The sequence below is a fragment of the Cydia splendana genome, chromosome 1, assembly GCF_910591565.1.
Source record: "Cydia splendana chromosome 1, ilCydSple1.2, whole genome shotgun sequence".
NCBI classification, from domain to species: Eukaryota; Metazoa; Arthropoda; class Insecta; order Lepidoptera; family Tortricidae; genus Cydia; species Cydia splendana.
Window position 1 is genome coordinate 9829875 of NC_085960.1, and position 7051 is coordinate 9836925.

At 39.4% G+C, this 7051-nt stretch overlaps 1 long non-coding RNA gene across 1 annotated transcript in view; it reads left to right on the top strand.

Annotated features, from left to right (window-relative positions):
• The window catches only part of LOC134796505 (uncharacterized), a 363632-nt gene that overhangs the window by 288759 nt on the left and 67822 nt on the right, over positions 1-7051 (top strand). The gene's annotated exons all lie outside the window — the stretch shown is intronic.

Here is a 7051-nt window from a genome sequence, read left to right on the forward strand (position 1 = left end):
GCATCATGACGAATCTAATGAGGTACACGTATTTTTAGGAGTATTATCTCTATTTTTCACCGTTTTCAGTTTCTCGAACAGACTAAGTATAAGACATAATAACACAGCTTATATATATCTAGCTTATGTATAATATCTAAGGCAATGAGAACCGAGGACGAATGAGATGCCATAACCACGACATTGACCCTAATTGGCGACCTTTACATAAACTATATCCTTAATCTAATCAAATTTAAGTAGTAATATGCCGTGCATATGTTGTGGTGGCACTGGCTACAAAATTACGTCGGTTGAGAATACGTTTGTGTCATATCTATTTTTGGGTAGAATCGTTTTTTAATGATTCCTACAAATACAAAAAATATGCTATAATTGACACTAATCGGTTTTTGAAATACTTTATTTTTCAAAAATGTTGTGCCATATCCGCATATTACTATAGGATATTTTTTTACACTATGTTAACAGAAAATTATCACAAAAGTGTGACATATACAACACTTTTGTGGCATATCATACATTGTACGTTTAACATTTACTCATTAAAACGGATATGGCAATAATAAAAATACTTTTATTTCATGATTACCACTATTTTTTAAATATTTGTATGGTACTATAAATAGTAAACATATATGTGCATAAAGGATAAATAAGTTCAATATTTCCTAAATGTAAAACTTTTCGAAAAAAATCACAGATTTCGTGCCTCACACGACTATCGAGCACATTGGAAATGAATCTACGGAATTCGAAAAAATATTGTCGCTGAGCGACGAGAAAGTCTGGATAAGGAAAAAGTTACAAAATAAAACTACAACGTTGAATGATAATTATTTTATTCTTAGACTAACACAAGTATCCTGGACATAACGCATGTGAACAAACAAATTGCAAAATTTCCACACGCGTATCCAAGTTTGAATAATTGTCGCCGCGGCGCATAAGTATAGGTACATATTTCATTTTTCGATTAATAAGCAGGATATATTAATGTTCAAAGTACAAGAAAATTATTACACGGCAAATCCGTAGTCAACTCGAGAAGTGGTGATCGGCAGCGGCCCATTTGCTGGCCCCTCTCCCTCTCCCTCTCCCTCTCCCTCTCCCTCTCCCTCTCCCTCTCCCTCTCCCTCTCCCTCTCCCTCTCCCTCTCCCTCTCCCTCTCCCTCTCCCTCTCCCTCTCCCTCTCCCTCTCCCTCTCCCTCTCCCTCTCCCTCTCCCTCTCCCTCTCCCTCTCCCTCTCCCTCTCCCTCTCCCTCTCCCTCTCCCTCTCCCTCTCCCTCTCCCTCTCCCTCTCCCTCTCCCTCTCCCTCTCCCTCTCCCTCTCCCTCTCCCTCTCCCTCTCCCTCTCCCTCTCCCTCTCCCTCTCCCTCTCCCTCTCCCTCTCCCTCTCCCTCTCCCTCTCCCTCTCCCTCTCCCTCTCCCTCTCCCTCTCCCTCTCCCTCTCCCTCTCCCTCTCCCTCTCCCTCTCCCTCTCCCTCTCCCTCTCCCTCTCCCTCTCCCTCTCCCTCTCCCTCTCCCTCTCCCTCTCCCTCTCCCTCTCCCTCTCCCTCTCCCTCTCCCTCTCCCTCTCCCTCTCCCTCTCCCTCTCCCTCTCCCTCTCCCTCTCCCTCTCCCTCTCCCTCTCCCTCTCCCTCTCCCTCTCCCTCTCCCTCTCCCTCTCCCTCTCCCTCTCCCTCTCCCTCTCCCTCTCCCTCTCCCTCTCCCTCTCCCTCTCCCTCTCCCTCTCCCTCTCCCTCTCCCTCTCCCTCTCCCTCTCCCTCTCCCTCTCCCTCTCCCTCTCCCTCTCCCTCTCCCTCTCCCTCTCCCTCTCCCTCTCCCTCTCCCTCTCCCTCTCCCTCTCCCTCTCCCTCTCCCTCTCCCTCTCTCCCTCTCCCTCTCCCTCTCCCTCTCCCTCTCCCTCTCCCTCTCCCTCTCCCTCTCCCTCTCCCTCTCCCTCTCCCTCTCCCTCTCCCTCTCCCTCTCCCTCTCCCTCTCCCTCTCCCTCTCCCTCTCCCTCTCCCTCTCCCTCTCCCTCTCCCTCTCCCTCTCCCTCTCCCTCTCCCTCTCCCTCTCCCTCTCCCTCTCCCTCTCCCTCTCCCTCTCCCTCTCCCTCTCCCTCTCCCTCTCCCTCTCCCTCTCCCTCTCCCTCTCCCTCTCCCTCTCCCTCTCCCTCTCCCTCTCCCTCTCCCTCTCCCTCTCCCTCTCCCTCTCCCTCTCCCTCTCCCTCTCCCTCTCCCTCTCCCTCTCCCTCTCCCTCTCCCTCTCCCTCTCCCTCTCCCTCTCCCTCTCCCTCTCCCTCTCCCTCTCCCTTTTTTTGCAAGCCCACGCAGTGCAAGTGTTATTCTGCCGTCATAATCCCGATAATTACAACAAACACCGATAACGAACTCTGCGAAACATGAAGTCATAAATGTCCTGTGAAAAATGTTGTTCTGACTTTTTGACTATTTTAAGGTTAGGCTACAGGGCAAACCCTTAACCCGATTGTCTTTGTTTTAGGCTCAAATTGTAGTTGACTAAATTGTCCAGAGCCGTTTTTCTCAAATTTTTGATATCATTCTTCGTTTCCAAATTATCGAGCACCAAAATCAAAAATTCGGAAAAAATTGAATTTTATTTTCACTATTTCGACCATAACTTTTTTTGTTTTTGACTTTCTCGAATAATTATTTTTGCACCTTACAGCTCTCGTGATTATGCGTCTTTTGAGCCTATTTTTTAATATCATATCTTCACAACTTTCCGAGATATAAGGGGATCGCACTTTTTCGTCAAATCGGACCGTATACTGGAGCGAACAAAAGACATTTCCAATGTCAAAAAATAATGTTGCTTCTTTTCGCTCTCCTGTAAACCAATGTAAGTGGCGTATGGCACAAACTGTTCTCACCCGACGATTAACAATACCTACCTATAATTATATTGTACGTAGGTAGGTAATATAAGACAAAACGTTGACAAACGAATTCGTGACTAATTTTCTCACAATGTCATAAAACACGTACCTTACTAGTAATTACTTTCTCAGTTAGATGTACGTGAAGGTACATACATATTTACAAATATAAATAGAATTGTTATTCTTACAATACCTACACCTAGGTAATTAATAGGCCATTTCTATGGATCTAGAACACTTATCCGTCAACCTAAAACTTCACTTTCAGATCAACTACAACAACTACATAGATCAGTAATCATATCGGAAATAGGTCGAATAACTAGAACTCGAATTGACCCGTGTGTTTCGACAAACATATATGCTTACGTTACAATTCGCCTAATATGAATATGAAGCGGACACTGTAGGTATACTATGACCATTTGCTTCTACTTAAGAGCCAACAGGAGTGGTCATTTCTCCATACAAACGTACTCCTCGTTTTCCTCCGTGGTTTTTGAAGCTAGAGCAATGATTTTTTTAACACAGATTAATATTGCCTTCGCCTTAAGTTCGCCTTTGTACTGCCTATCCTGTGCCATAAATTTGTGTTTTGTCTTTTGTACAATAAAGAGTTTATACATACATACATATTGTCAATATCTGTGTCGGACCGTTTTGCTTCTTTTGATATTTTTGTTTTTTAAGGCAATAGAGCCCTTCAAAAATGGCCAAAATGGCCTAATTGACTATGCCGCAATGAGAGGCGTGGCATTCAAAACTGATATCAATTAGCCAAAAAAGCAAAACGGTCCGACACAGATAATTTCATAATCATTTAGATTTCCAAATTTGGTTACGATTGGTTAAGTTTTGGAGGAGGAAACAGAGGAGTACGAAACCTCGATTTTTGAGATTTTTACGCAGGATTTTTCGCCTTGTCCTTATCGCACTACTTTTAGGTGCCGCTTCCGTTAGCGAGACGGGTATATTTACCTAAAATATTTAAAACTCAGCTCCTGTTTCGTCTTAAGAGGTCACGACTGGCCTGATGCCGGGCCACGTTAGAATTGACATAGTGAATCATCTGGTCTAGCAACCTTTCTAGCCACGATGATCACAATATTAAGTACAAGCAATTTTTTTACATTACCTACCTAATACATTTCTATTCTTTATATCCTGCTACCCCAAGGTTGTCTGGAAGAGATCGCTTACAGCGATAAGACCGCCTGTTGCTACCTTTATTTACACTGTAAATCTGTTTTTGTATTTTTTTCTTTGTGGTGCAATAAAGTGTATTTACTTACTTACTTACTTACATTTTAAGATGAAATACATTAAATCACAAGTAATAATAGTAATCTACTAACCTGATAAACTTAAAACCTGAATCTAAAAATAAATAAAACTCATCTTAAAATAAAATTTAACTAAAACCCCCGATGAAATTCCAAAGACATCCAATAATTAAGCCGTAGATGCCGGCAGTTTCCGCGCTGTATCGCAATACCAAATTTATATGTTTTTGCACATATTAAGACCTTAATTAAACCTAAACTTTTCCACAATAACTGATTCCTTTTTCCTTGAAGACAGTGTTGAGATATTGAAGTTCCTTTAAATTATCAGTTAAACTTAGGTACCTATATTTATTGTTCTTTACTGAGCTCTAAGGCTAATAGGTACAGTCTGATTGCCCGTCGTTCCGTTTATAATCTTAATCACACAGTGAGTAAGTAACATTTCAAGACATTGTTGTAGCATTTATCTTTATTCTTGTTTTAATTGTTTAGTTATAACAAATCATACAGCTTTACAAAGGAATTTTCTAACTGTAAATCTGACTTATTTTTCGTCTTGCACCAAGAATTAGTCAGATTTACCCACACAAAGGTTTAAGAGTTTTAAATAATCGTAGGTCCCTACCTACTTTCAATAATTATCTGAAGAATACAGTTTAGTAAATTTTATGTGACTAGGCATATCTGCCATTACACTTTAACAGTTTATTTAATTGTTAACGACGGTTATGTAAGAGGTAACATGCGAGTAAACGATATAAGGAAGAAGGCAAGGTTACATTGCGATATTTGTCTACAGGTACAAGCTACATGGCATTACTAGCTATGTACAAGGAAACACATTTTATGAATATGTGTATTAAACTAAACATTTTTAAAAACTTATTTTATACCATAAATACCTTAGGTACATCATTTGGGAAACGAGCTGATACTCTTCTAATGGGGTTGGCCGGTCGAAGTATTCAGCAAATGGCGCCAGCGTGGCTTGCCCTGTCAATCCCTAGAATTGTGTCAAATTTTTGTTTTTTTTTAATGGAATTATATGCCCTGGATGCCAGCCGTTTAAGCCAAATCTCATATTAAAGGGGGCAAGTTATGATGGCGCCATCTATGCAAACCTTTGACAGTTGCCAACCCCATTGATTTTAATCAACATAGCTAAGAACCACCGCAAGGAAACTTGCTTTCACATAAACTCATCGCATCGAAATCGGTCCACAAGTTTGAGAGCTACGATGCCACAGACCGACAGACAGACATTAGCGTCAATCATATAATAACACCTTCTTTTTTGCGTCGGAGGGTTACAAATCGAGTAATGTATGATAAAACTATCATTCAGAGATGTGGGAATCACCCGTATCTAACCATAATTGTCATAAGTATAACGATCTACTGAGCACTGACAACAAGCAATACAAGCACATTATAACAATAAGGTATGTGCCATAATGAAAAGATCAAACATCCGTGGGTGAAACATCTCGTATGTGTATTCAAATATTTCCCCAAGACAAGACAATTAGATCATTTCGGTTCACAAAAAAAACACACTGTTCAACTAGCGAACATAACAATAAGTACCTAAAGTCTATTTTTATATTCGGTAGACTAAAATGACATTTCCTAGTATGAACATAAAATAACATTTCATAGTATGAAATGTCATTTTAGTCTACCGAATAAAAAAATAGACTTTAACAGTTTTAGGTACTGCAAATAATATGAATAAAATATTGTAAAAGAAACTGGTAAGCTAGCCACATATTAAATTCGAATAGGCAACTATATTATATTCGCCAAATTTAGACTATTAACTCATTTAAAATTTTAAATAAATATATATAATAATAAATAAATTGGGGGACACCTTACACAGATCAACCAAGCCCCAAACTAAGCAAAGCTTGTACTATGGGTGCTAGGATACATACTTATGTACATAGAAAACACCCATGACTCAGGAACAAATATTTGTGTTCATCACACAAATAAATGCCCTTACCGGGATACGAACCTAGGACCATTGACTTGACAGGCTGGGGCCAGAGAGGCCACATTTAAATCCCCTAATTTAGAGGTATAATATCTATTCCCAACAGCTATAATCCTCATCGTATTTATTTATTTAATTGAAACGACTAGAAACATATTACAATGAATATGTACCTTATAAACTAACATAACATAATTAAACATTTCATAAAATAGGGTATTGACTGTGTTTAAAATAAATTATTTTACACCACGCATGAAATAAAGCACCAGAAGATTAATATAGAAACGTAGACAGCAACTAGTTAAAAACACAATGACTATTTTAAAACCCGTATAAAACTATAAAGAGTAGGTAATTTGACTGTGACGTCACATGCTAGTGTTTCATATAAATTCCATAGGAGCAAAATCGTTTTGACAGCTCTACAAAGAAACTGATTTGACTAGTAGTCAAATACCCTATTAAGCAATTATATAACACTATTTAGGCGACAACTTATTTTTTATGAGGCTTTCGAAAGATGATAATAATTCCTATTTTATTGCAGGAAGGTACATGCGTTATACCATTTTTGAATCTGCATAACATGCTCAATATTCTGACGTTATTTGCTCATTACTTTTCTAGAAAAAAAATTTTCTCGACAGCTGGTCGAAGTCGAAATTAATGTTTCGCTGTGAATTTAATTCAAGATTAAACCAGTACTTTTTTGCATTTTACATTGTTTATTGATAAAATACCTATTCTGTTATCTTAATTAACTACTCTAGATGCCGTACACATGAAAAAACTAACTTCGAGACCTTTCCGAGTGCACACTGGCACTAACAATGTTAAAAACGGTCAAAATTCATGAAAAACCTTAATTTGGCAATA